Genomic DNA, 13,969 nt, shown 5'->3' with positions numbered 1-13,969 from the left:
CTAGAAAATGCTCTTAATCACCTTGAACTCTCTCTGCTTTTCTTTGAGTTCTATGTGATTAGAAATGAAGCAACTTATCCCTTTGAATATGAGAAACACTAATTTCCCATTGACATCAATGCATGCCAGCATATGATACCGGATACAAAATCTATTATCCCAGCGCCAGTGAATCTCTAGACTTTCACCAAGATCTGAAACAATCTTTCAGATCACTACTGGGGGCAATGCATGACCTGACATTAATTTTCCTCCCCCTAAGGCTAAAGCCTTAGTTACTGGCTCTATTGGTTGGGTAACCAGAGAATTTACCTCTGCCAATTGATCTTTATACTTCCTAATCCATTTTTAGTATGAGCCTGTCGGATCTCATCAACCTTTTGCTTTCCTTTCTCATTTGATGTGTCATTCCCTTCCAGTGTATTCATGCTTCTACAATATTTGGCAATATGTCCTATTTTGTTGCATGGATAGCAAGCAACATTGTTCTTTTGAATTACCTTGTTGAGTCCTTGACCATTCCTCGACATACGTTGATTAGCCATATGTCCAAGCTTTCCACATGCATGACATCTCACATTCATTCTACAATCTTCTGTTCTATGACCATACTTATTACACTTTGAAAACTGATTGAGAACAACATTATTATTCTAATTTGCTCTATTTCTGCATTGACTTGCTCTATGAAAAAACTTATTACAAACAAAGCATCTACCATTAAATTTATGTGCATTAGGTTGCCTTATTGTTGATTTCTGATTTTGGTTGTCTGGTGGATTCCCTTGATTTGCAGTACTGGAGCTCTCTCCATGCTCAAATCCAAGACCTCTAGTGTCTCTAGTGTCTCTTTGATCCTTCAAAAATTCATCAAGCTTTGCAGAACTGACCCTGAACTTTTCTTTGTATTCATTTGCAACATCCAGATTACTTCTCAGGATTGACATCATTCTTTCCAACTCTTGCTCATTGTTCTGTGATTGCACCAACTCAATTCTCAACACAACATTCTCATGCGCCAACCTAATGCATTCCTCGGATCTGTCTTTCAGAGATATAACAAGATTTTCTTCATTCTTCTTTTGGTCTTCAATCTCCTTGGACATCCCCATACTCATGGCTTGCATTTCATTCTTCATGACATTATTCTCTTGACTCAGCTTCTGACATAATTCCTTAAGGGAATTCTTCTCTTCATCATCTGGATTTTGTAAAAGCTCCTTCCTTTTAGCTTGAGCAGATGATAACCTCTCCTGCAGTGTAAGAATGAATTCCTTTGCAGAATTAAACTCATCTTGCAGCTTCAAGTTCTTCAACCTTTTAGCATCATAGTCCTCAAGGGCTACTTCAAGTTCCTTCTGTAGACTCATGTCCATGGATTCTGGGTTCAAGATCTTCCTCAAGCTGTTAGACTTATTCTGAGGCACAAGGCTCTGATACCAATTGTTGGAATCCAAGAACACTGAGAGGGAGGGGGGGGTGAATCAGTGTTCTGCCTGTTAGAGTAATTTTAACCTTATTAACAAATCCACTTATTAATCAATATGCATAAAAGAAAGTAACAACAAATAATATCAAAGAAACCACATGAATCAACACCATAACACATATATTTATACATGGAAAATCTCAAAGAGGAAAAACTACGGTGGAATTGGTGACCCACAATATATATCCACTGGCCAAATAAATAAATATTACAAGAGGGGACTGCACATGTAGGAAGGCACACTGCCAAGAGCGCACTGCTCATCACAAAAGGAGCCTCACTGACTACAGATCCAAATACTAGATTACAAACAAAAATTGAACTTAGAATGTGCATCTGCTATGCTAGATGAGTTCTGTTTAAAGCATTGTCTGTACTGGTTAAACTGTAACCTCCCTTACTGGTATCTTAGATCGCTTCCCAATTCTCTAGACCAATAATCAAGACCAATTACAGATCTTTACATTCGCATTCTATCAATCAAGATAACATCACAAAACCTTTCACATCACTTATCTCCTATATATCCATATCATTACATAATGACCTAACCCGGACTAACTTATATACCCATTTACATGAGTAAACACAAATGCCTTATGTCGGCTTACAAACATATCATAAAAGATAAGACACATGTCGACCTAGATAAAATATAAACATAAAACAATATGACCGTTGCCGCTTCCATGCTTGCCTGATCAATCTCCTATGTCGGCCTTAGAATACCAGTTCCAAGTTTTCCACTTCCCTGAATGCTGGTTACCTTGATTGTCGGATCTCCCATGAAGTGTGTTGCCATCAATGACAAAACTTATAACCCAGATGAGTGTCAACTGCCAACATAACCCCCTCTCGTGAGGTTGACACCTAGGAGATAGTGTTGCCAACTATAAAATATTTTTCATCTTTCTTTATAGTATATTTGCTTGAATAAAAAAATTGATTTTGTTTTTACATCTCTTTTATACTACTTAACCAAGATCCCAACATCATAACCAACGCTAGCTATAAAAGTGAGGGATCATGAATAAAAGTTTCATACCCCAAGTATTCTCTATGTACTATATTTATACTCCAAACTTAGAAATAGGAGATGGAGTAGAGGTTAATCTGTAATGCAAAATCAAACAAAACATCAAGATAACTTATAAACAAGAATTAATTGATAATTCATAACAATGATATATATATATATATATATATATATATATATATATATATATATATATATCTCCTCTCCTACTTCATTATATTTTTTTCTATTATATTCTATACATATATTTTTCTTACACATTACTTAATATATTAAAAATAATCTAATCATAAAAAACAAAACACATTAAAAGGATAATTATACAACTAGCATCATCTTGTAGTGTCCCTCCTTGATTCCCCTTTCGATTCATGCTTCGATGGACTTATTTAGACTATTATGTGATGTTTTGATTTATGTTTATGATCCTATCTATATATTAGATGCTATTTTGATGATGCTAGACATTGATATGGACATTTGATATGATGACTCTATGGATGATTGACATATTATAGGTTATTATGGTGATGGATTTATATTTGAGGATCTTTATGCACTTATTATCTTTGGATGATTCTGTTGGCATATGCACACTCCAATGAGACATTGTATGTGATCAAGAAGGTTTTGTCATTGATGGCAACCTTACAATCCTATGACACCAGCAAGGCATTATACCGGCAAGGCATTACATCGACAAGTTAGTGCACCGGCATCAGCAGATCACACTCTACACCGACACTCAGGACACTGGCACCGACATAGAGAAAGGAAGTATATCGACACAGAGGCCGACATGATTTTGTTATATGATATTTTGTTTATTATTGTAAAAATTTGTAAGCTGACTTGGCATGTTGTAAAATGACTCTTATATATAAAAGAGATCATTGTAGACATTTTATATAGTAAGAAGGAAGTGAAGAAAGTGATGTATGCGAAATATTAAGGCAGACCTATTATGCGAAATATAGGTTAAAGGGTTTATGTAAGAAGCAGAGCAGCAACTGGTACTGAATCAGGCATTATAGATGCTATTGTAAAGCAATACAAGATATTGGATTTGTATAATCCACATTGTAAGTCAGTGAGACTTCCTATTTGAGCAGTGAGCTCTAGGCAGTTGGCCTTCCTGCATGTGCAGGCCCCTATTGTAAGTAATATTCTCTTATTGGCTAGTAAGTGGATATTGTGGGTCACAAATCCCACCAAAGTTTTTCCCACACCGGGTTTCCTCGTTAAATCCTTGTGTTATGGTGTGCTTTTCATGTGGATGTTCTTAATTCTGTTTATTGCATTATTTCTTGCTTACCGGTACACTGTTATAATATGTTCTGCATGTTTTAAGTTAAGAAATTCTATACATCGGTTAGATACTGATTCACCCCCCCTCTCAGTATCTGTGGGAATCCTAACAATTGATATCAGAGCTTGGTCCTCTATTTTCAGAAGCATAACAGCTTGAGGAAGATCTTGACACCGGTAAAGATGGAAAATCTGATGAAGCAACTTGAAGGAGCTCTTTCAGACTATGATGCAGAGAAATTGAAAAATATCAAACTAGAAGATGATTTAAGGGCAGCTTAGGATATCATTTAGGCACTTCAAGAGAATCTTACTATTGCAAGAAATAAGAGAAGAGAACTTTGTGAAAAGTTGCAAAATGAGAATGATGAAAATGAATCACTTAATGATCAGATAAGCAAGCTGAAACAAGAGAACATGACAACAAAGAATGAGATGCAAGATATGACTATGATATTTTGTAAAGAAATTAAGGATAGCAAGAAGAATGAAGAAGAATTGACCAGAAGACTAAGTGATGTAGCAAATGAGAAAACAAGACTTAGCTATGAAAATGACATGTTGAAGACAGATCTAATGCACACTCAGAATGACTCAAATGAACTGATGAGATAGAAAGAGGTCTTAGAAAGAGAACTAGAAACTGCAAATCAACATAAAGAAAAATTGAAGAAAAGCTCAGAGGAACTTGGCACCTTGCTGAAGAATCAAAAACCTAAAGGTGACACTTCTGGAATTGGCTTTGAAGTTGGTGAAAGCTCCGGTACTGCAAATACTCAGGATCACAGCAAACTGGTAAGACAACCTAATGCTTATAAATTCAATGGAAAATGCTTTAACTATAATAAGTATGGTCATAGAGAAAATGAATGTAGATCTATAAATTATCAGAATATCAACACACCCACCGGTCAATGTTCAAAATGCAACAAAGTTGGTCATAACTCTGAAAATTGCAGAATGAATGTGAGATGTTATGTTTGTGGAAGATTTGGACATTTATCTAATCAATGTAAAACACAAACCGACATAGGTTATGGGAAATCTATTCAGAAGAATAATGCAACTTGTTATGCATGTAACAAGATTGGGCATATTGCTAAATTCTGTAGAAGTAAAGGATCACCGGTAGACAACAAAAGTTCTAGCTTGAAAGGTAAAGAAAAAGTTGAAGAGGTTAAGCAAGAATTCTCAAAACAATGGATTAGAAAAGCTGATCTAAATATTGGGAATACCCCTCCACCAGCAAGACAAAGTGATGCTTCATCGGCAGGACAAAGCAGTGCTCCACGGGCAGGAAGTTCTTCATCTAATTGAAGAAAGTTTCCTTGAGGGTTTGGTAATCTAATGACACATGTGATATTATTCCCTTGGTTAGAGATAAGAAGTTGAAAATTACTTATTACTGACAAACAATGTTTACTTAACCGACATGCATTTAATATGGTAGGTACTTCTTCGGAGAGTGACATGCCTACAACTTTCAAGAGAGTTGTAAGGAAAAGAGATCCCTCACCAGCAACCACACCCTCACCTAGGAGGACAAGACAAAAACAACAAGCAGTGAGATCTCCGATAAGAAAGGCTACACCAAAGAGGAAGAAACTGTCACCCAAAAAGAAGAAGAGGATAAATAAGGACTTGGCCCCTTTTGACATACTGTTGAATGAAATAATAGAGGAAGGGAAACTGAAAAATATAGAGAAAATATATGACACTCTAACAGTTGATGAAAAAGAACAAGTTGAAAATAGTGTTATATTACATATGGATATGTATAAGAAATTTTTGATGGAAGTAGTAGATGAAGTTCCAGATGAACTATTTAAGAGACTGGAAGCAAGAAGACAAGCAGTAATAGAACTAGACAACAAAATAAAGATTGAAAAGCTACTTGTTGTATATCCGGTGAATTCACCCAAAGAAATTGATGACTTAATTGCTCAAGCCAACCGGTCAGTATTTTCTACTGCACACCGGCACATTGCTTTAATGGTTGGAAGAGTTAATGAGGTGACTGAGGAGACAGAAAATGCATGGGACATTTTCCCAGCGGAAAAAGAAAAACAAGAAGAATACATGAGTCACAAACCTATAAAGGTATATCAGAAAGAAAGAGACAAGGGTAAAGGTAAAGTTGGTGGAACACCTAGCATCAAGGTTAAAGACAACTTACCTCCACCTCCTTTTATTACTCCACCAGTAAAAACAACAGTTACAAAAGATCAACTGACAGCTGAAAGTTTGGATGTAGAGGATGGTAACCCTAATCCTAAAGTCTTATATACTGTGGATGTCGATACTCAAAAGATCAACATTGTAGTAGACAAAGATACATCTGATAAAACTGAAATGGCTAGTGAGCCTCCGGTAGCTGAGAAAAATGATAACACACAGAAGAAACCGACAGATGACAAAGAGCAAAAGGTAGAGACTCAGACTCAAACTGAGACAATGCAACAAACAAAGAAACAAACAGAGCAAAAGGCTCCGGAATAGGAACAACAACAAAAACAGGAACAACAACAAGAACAAGAACAAGTTCATAAGGAAACAGTGCCACCGACAACTGGTGAAGTAGAAAAACCATTGCTTAGGGAAATGCAAACACAAACAGACCTACTAGAGGTCAATACAAGCCTGGTTACTTCCACTGGCGGTTCTCAGAATGTTGGTTCATCATCAAGCTACAAATCAACTAATGTGACTGAGGTACTATTAGATTCAATTAAAAAGATAACAGATTGCAGCTCACAAGCTTATAAGGCAATTGATGATACCATACCAATTTTGAAGGTAATTGCTTCTAACTATAATATAGACAATAAAGATTCTTTAGGACAACTTTATACCTTGTATAAATATATCACAAAAAACATTGAGAAAATAAAGGAAGAGACATTGAAGGATAAAGTAGAAATTGAAAAGCAGAAATTCTTTGATGAGCAAATAAAGAAGTGTACCAAAGATTTTGACACACTTCTACTAGAACTGTGTAATTTATTGAAAAAGTATAAAACTCTGTACAAAGACACCTGTAAGACAAACCTTTTGACTGTAGATATTGATAAGAAGATGAGCAAGGTATAGGATGAAATCAATAAACTTGCAGATAATTTTGTCAACTCACCTGATACATTATCAGTTTTTGAATAGAAGATAACAAATTCTGAGGAAGAATTACTTAAATTGGAAAGAGAAAAGGAGAGAATAGTGAATAAGGAAAAGCATCTAAGATTAAATCTGAGTCCAAGATTGGACTATCTAGCATCATTGCGGAAAGAAATATTTGAGGCACTAATACAGGGACAAAAAACACTGGCAGAGCATTTGCAACATCTCACCGGTACAACTAATAGAACAAAGACAACAACAAGAGATAGTAAAAAGTTTATGGAGAGTATAAACTTGATTTTGGCGGATCTATTTCAAATTGTAACTACCCAGTTACAAGGTTGAACCTACAAACTCCACTAACATCTTGACAACCTTTGTCATTGATGCCAAAAGGGGGAGTAGTGGGATGAGAAAATTCAACAGCATAGGAATCATATGCTCAGGGGGAGCACACACATTTTTGGTAACATTTTTGGACTTCACATTTTTTGGATAATTTTTGGATACACCTTTTGAAATTTCTCATGAGTGTTACCATCAATGCCAAAGGGGGAGATTGTTGGCATATGCACACTCCAATGAGACATTGTATGTGTTTGAAGGTTTTGTCATTGATGGCAACCTTACAATCCTATGGCACCGGTAAGGCATTATACCGGCAAGGCATTACACCGACAAGTTAGTGCACCAGCATCAGCATATCACACTCTACACTGGCACTCAAGACACCAACACCGACACAGAGAAAGGAAGTATATCGGCACAGAGGCCGACATGATTTTGTTATATTATATTTTGTTTATTATTGTAAAACTTTGTAAGCCGACTTGGCATGTTGTAAAATGACTCTTATATATAAAAGAGATCATTGTAGACATTTTGTATAGTAAGAAGGAAGCGAAGAAAGTAATGTATGCAAAATATTAAGGCAGACCTATTATGCGAAATATAGGTTAAAGGGTTTATGTAAGAAGCAGAGCAGCAACTGGTACTAAATCAAGCATTACAGATGCTATTGTAAAGCAATACAAGATATTGGATTTGTATAATCCACATTGTAAGTCAATGAGACTTCCTATTTCAGCAGTGAGCTCTAAGCAGTTGGCTTTCCTGCATGTGCAGGCCCCTATTGTAAGTAATATTCTCTTATTGGCCAGTAAGTGGATATTGTGGGTCACAAATCCCACCGAGGTTTTTCCCACACCGGGTTTCCTCGTTAAATCCTTGTGTTATGGTGTGCTTTTCATGTGGATGTTCTTAATTCTGTTTATTGCATTATTTCTTGCTTACCGGTACACTCTTATAATATATTCTGCATGTTTTAAGTTAAGAAATTCTGTACACTGGTTAGATACTGATTCACCCCCCCCTCTCAGTATCTGTGGGAATCCTAACAGATTCACATTATTATGAGATTATGATGGCATCTTGATTATGCTAACCCTACTCCATGATCAAGATGATTGAGTTGATGTTATTATGATTGTGATTGTCTTCTAGTGTATTCGTGATAGGGATGATGTCATACCACTCGTCATAAGCTTGATATGACATTGTGATTCTCTATTACTTGCCTAGTCATTTATGATATATTTTTGTACATGTGTTGTATTGTGGTTATTGGTGGTTGTAGGATTGCAGGTACTAGGCATCATCTCCACATGGTTTTACAGGTCTGACCGTGTCTTTATCCCAATGGCAAGTTGTTGGAGATGACATGAGTTCCCTCTATACACTCTAGGCTTAAGTTGTCATCCTTGTTAGTTTGAGCGTCTTGGCGTGAGTCATCGTGTTAGTATCTTGAGTTGTGGTGGTCTTGTGATGTTGTGAGTAGCTAATTATTTAATTAATTAATAATGGTTTCATATAGTTTAAATAAATTAAATTAATGTTTAGCTTTGATATTTTATTTGGCAATTTACTATTATTGTTTGATTAATGTCCTATTGATCGATTAATATATATTTGGTGCTTTTATATTTATTTAATTGGGTTAATAATTTATTGCTTAATTGATTGTTTATTTATTTATTGTTTAATTATTTATGATTTTATATTTAATATGACATTTATTTATAACTTCCCTTTTATTTATTTATTTATCAATCATGGAGCTTTGATTTATTGTATTGAGCCTTGGTTTATTATTTTATTGTTATTTGTTATTATATTATTATTATTATGCCCTTTGTTACTCATAGGGTAAATAAATATTGTAAAGTTTACCTACCCCTTTGTGTTATTGGTTGAAAGCCTTGGGTAGATAAAATAAAAATATTTGGGGTATGGTAGGTAGGTAATATAGGTTTTGGAATATTTTGATTGGCTGATTCTATTGCATAGTTTTGAATGCAATATTATTTATTTGATTTTCTGTGCATTTTGTCGGGTTGGATTTCGAGAGTTTTTTTGTAACTTTGAAGATTTGATTGCTTGGATTTGGCTTGGTTGACATTTTCTTGGATTTGAATTTGGATTATTCTTGGATTTGGCTTACCATCACTTCTATTTTTCTAGGTTGGTGGAGTTTCTCTCTTTCTGTACAATTTCATTTTCAGAAAAGCTTGTATTCTTTGTGTCTTCTAGAAAGATTGTTTGTGGGAGATTTGGGGAAAATATTTGAGAAATAATATAATAAAGTTTTATAATATAAGGTTGTGGGTTGATATATATGCATTTTGTTATATGATTACTTTGTCTGGTTGTTGTCGTGAATGGCATTGTAGCTTTTTAAAGATTTCTACTACTTTCTAAGAATCCCATTCTGGCTTGGTAGCATAGGGACAATTGTTGTTTTATTTTATATGATTGATATTCAATGTATTTTGGAGTCTTGTTTGCATTTCTGGAGTTCTAGCTTCTTGTGAATAGCCGAGAGTCATGTTCATGTTTTGGTGAAGTAATTCCTATGCTTTCGATTTCCATTTTGGCATTTGTTGTCCTTGGGTTTGTATTTGGTTTTGTGTCTATTTTTGGGTCGATTAAAGACCATGATTGTGTCTTAGATTAATTTGGTTTTCGAGTCGTAGTGCCTGTGTTTCTTTTTTTGTGTTTCTGAAGCTCTGTTTTATATGCGCTATTTTCTGAGTCATATGCACCAAAGTATGTGTTAAAGGCGTTGCTATTTGTGTTGAATGCACCACTGTTTCTATTAAATGCATTAGTTTAACTATCAAAAGCACTGGAGTAGATGTCAAATGCACCATTCTAGGCATTGAAGGCGCTGAGAAACTTGTTGAATGCACTATAGGATCTGCCATATGCGCCACTTTGCTTTGTTTTCATGTTTTTGGATGTCTTAGCTTTTCGAGTCAGATTTTTGGGTTCTGTCTTTTGTACTGAAGGCTTAGGATGATATTTCTAAGATTTTTCAGTATTGTTTATAGTTTAGATTTGATTATTTGGTGTGTTTTGGCTCTAAAAAGTGTATAATGCCTTGTCGTTGAGGTTGTCTTGTTTGCTCTAGCAAGTTGATAGGCCTTGCTGTTGATGATGGTTTCATGGTTATCTCCAGCAAGATAGTTGTGCCTCGCTGTTGAGGATTTGATATTGTTCATGGTTAAGTAAGAGGATGTTGCCTTTCTTTTGTTATTGATATGTCGATTTATTGTTGAGGCTCTTGGATTATTTTGTTGGCATTGTGGCTTTGGCCTTGATGTTGTTGCTTATGGATATGTAGGTCTTTATGATGTTGCTTTTGAGCCTCCTTGTTATTGTTGTTTACCCTAAGGTCTTGGAACATGGTTAGGGGGAGTGGAATTTCATGTGATGACCAAGGTTGCGAGAGATAGGCTACTAAGAGGTTCCTAGTAAGGATGCTTAGAGTCTAGATCACCAGCGCACATTAGAAGTTTTCCTTGTTTAAATAAGTGATAACATTAATAATTAATTGGATGGGTTGGGTAACTAAAATTCATCTAAACAAGATAATAATAGTTGTTGTGAATCCCAAGACTTAGTCCTAGGGAGGATGTTTTAGGATAATCTTGGGAGGGCCATTGTGATAGCGAATTGAACTCCCTTGAATCTCTCATAGGTTGAGACAGTTCCACATGTCTACCAGGGTTGGTTATATCCCCTTCCATGTGAGAATAACATGTAGTGGAATGTCCATTAGGGTGTGGCTTTTTCTTTTTATGTGAGGATAGCATGTGATGACACTCTCGCCCTATATGTGTCCTTGTCCCTTATGCCATGATTTGTTGGTACGCCTCTGGGAGTTTCTATGATTTATGATTAATTTTGTGATGCGATGTGGCTTATTGTTTATGATTATTTGGTTGAGGTTGTTCTTGTGTAGTATCCTTTGGCTGTTAGATGTCAACCTAGGTTTAGAGTGTATGTGGGACCTTGTGTCTTCTCCTAGCATGGGGGGTGGTTCCTTTGGTTCCACATGGCTGGGTGGTTTGATGCCCTCTTCCATTGAAATGTTTTTCTTTGGATGCACTTGTGCAAGTATGTGGATTCTTGTCTCTTCAACTTTCAGATGGATATTGTAGTAGATGAATGTATATAGTTTATATGGCTTATGTATTTGTATTTCATGAGATCTTGTATTTATAGATTGAGGGATATGCTCCTTGATGTAAATGGAAATGCATATATAATGATAATTGATATATTAGGATGAAGTTATGACTCTTGTAAGAGAATATATAGATGTATCATGTTGTATCTTGTATATTGGTTCATTTATGAAGTAATGAGATTGGATCTTTTGTTATGCTTTTAGTAATATGTGTATGATTATTGTATTTTAAAAGAGGTTATGATCGTGGTAGGAAATATTGGAAATGGCATAGTGATGTTAGATAATGATTAAGTAATTGGGATTAGGAACATTTAGTATTGGTGCTCTTAAAATAAACTTAAGGATAGATGGGTAGTGAAATGAGATAGATTGCATTCATGATGATTAAGTAAAAGATTAGAAATACTGCTTGAGTAGAATTGAATATGCTAAGTATATGTGATGATGAATGTTGTGTTGCTTAAGTAATGACGTTGAGATATCTCAGGGAATGTTTATCATGAGATGTTGTGTCTATTTTTGCTTGCGCACCTTGTTCATTTGTTATGTTAATGGATTAGATGTGTATATGTCAGATGAATGGATATTTGTATTGAGTATTGAGTTGCTATGTTGCACAATAAATGTTTAAATTTTTTTTATCTCTATTTGCTAGTTAGATTAGTTATTTTCTCTGGGGTATTTTGGCGGGCATTACACATCTCTCCTTTGGTTTTCTCTTCTGCATCCTCTTAGTCGAAAAGATTTCAACCTAAAAGCTTGCAATCCCATATCAAATAACTACACAACTTTGTGAATGATATAAAATCCTCCCCCAAAAAATATCTAATCACTGTAAACGGAAAAAAATCATTAAAAAAGATAAATGTACAATATTCACCCATTTCATAAAAGTTAGTCTACCCTTGTAAGTGTCTAAATTTTGCCCAGTCTGACCACATGTTTCAGATTTCGAGCTTTAACAACAGTTTCAAGGTTTTTGACCAGACTTCTTGACATCTCCATTTTGCATATGTTGATATTATTTATAGTGTTTGATGTCAAATCAAAAGAGATTACCGGGAAGTGCCCAACAGCGTAAAAGGCGGAGACTCCCATTCCGGGTCGGTCGGGGGAATTGTGCAGATAGATGCGTTCAGACTCCTCTTTTTCCTGATCTGCCAGCCCGGTAAAACCGGTAACATCACCTCTTAACATCACCTCTCCACGCTTGCCAGCGAAGCAACCAACCTTGTCGGTTTCTCAGACAAAACCCTTCTTTCAATTTGCTGTATCCCTCAATCCTTTTCACTAAGGACTCAAACAATCTCATCCCGAGGCAAGAGCGAAAGATGCAAGATTTCCTTATATTATGGGTTTGCACAATGTTCGAGCACAGATGGATCTGATGATGAGATGAGATAGATATTTTTTCTAATTAATCCAGAGCTCAGAGGGCGAAGAAAAAGAACAATTCAATTTGGAGGAAGAACTGATGAAGCAGCAGGCCAAGCCAAAACCCATTGCAGGATCGTGGAGAGAAATCCTATGTTTGAGCTGGGTCATCATAAGTTTCCATGTGAGGGTTATTATCATGCGCCCCCTTGCTCTAGCGCTACTCATTTCTTTTGCCACATTCATTGCAGGCGTGCCAAACACAATGATCTCGGGGGTTTATACGAAACAGTCTTCTCTGAGTATTATGGATTATTGCTTGCAGGCCAATGGGCTGTTCCCAACTTGAGGTTTTGAAAAATCTTTGTGCTTAGGAAATAAGAATTCCTTGACGTTTGAAACCCTAGATTATGGTGAGTGCTTAGGGATATTTGATTAGTTGTGCATAGAGTCCTTTGTGGATCTATGCTTAGATAGACTTGTAAGCTTGTTTTGTGTTATGGTGTGCTTCAGATTTGGCTTTCTCAGTTATGTTTTCGTTTTTCTACAACGCCTTCAACACTTTCAAATTAGCTTTGTAATCTCCCTGAGAGAGGTTGCAGAGCGGGGAATCAAGTGCCGATGGTCCGACAGTTAGTTTAGAAGTAGTTTTATTAGAGATTTTGATGTAAGAGATGCATTCAAGGTTGCACATTGCTCTAGATTGGACCCACCAAAGTTTATCATGGCGGATTCTGTGGAATTTATCACTTGGGCAAGGTAGTTCATTGTCATCTACTTTGATTTATGTAGGTTTGAGCTACTATATTTAGCATTGTTGTAGTGAATGCATCACTCACATAATGTCTCGTCTGTAATATTTAGAAAAAAATCATTTATCAGATTGTTGCTTTGCTAATTTTAGGTTTGAATATGGATTGATATGATTGAGTCTCAGTAAATTATCATATAATTTAAAACCTTTGGAAGAAATAACAATCTGCATTTGGTTTATTAATGGTGTGATGTTCCTAATATTGTTATCATAAGATGAACTCTTTACAATGCAGTGGAAGCCCAATATGCCATCACAGAAAATTTAAGAGAAGGAGCCAAAAAAAAAAATGAAAAGAAC

The 13,969-nt window shown here is 35.7% G+C and overlaps 1 long non-coding RNA gene across 1 annotated transcript; it reads left to right on the top strand.

Annotated features, from left to right (window-relative positions):
- Positions 1–12,454: 12,454 nt before the first annotated feature.
- LOC131043328 (uncharacterized) lies at positions 12,455–13,753 on the top strand. The gene is made up of 2 exons (XR_009105516.2): positions 12,455–13,268; positions 13,369–13,753. It is a non-coding gene; the product is annotated as an uncharacterized LOC131043328 (long non-coding RNA).
- The last annotated feature ends 216 nt before the right edge of the window (positions 13,754–13,969 follow it).

The sequence above is a fragment of the Cryptomeria japonica genome, chromosome 2 (genome assembly GCF_030272615.1).
Source record: "Cryptomeria japonica chromosome 2, Sugi_1.0, whole genome shotgun sequence".
NCBI classification, from domain to species: Eukaryota; Viridiplantae; Streptophyta; class Pinopsida; order Cupressales; family Cupressaceae; genus Cryptomeria; species Cryptomeria japonica.
Note: the sequence above shows the minus strand (reverse complement) of the source record. Positions and strands in the feature narration are given on the sequence as shown.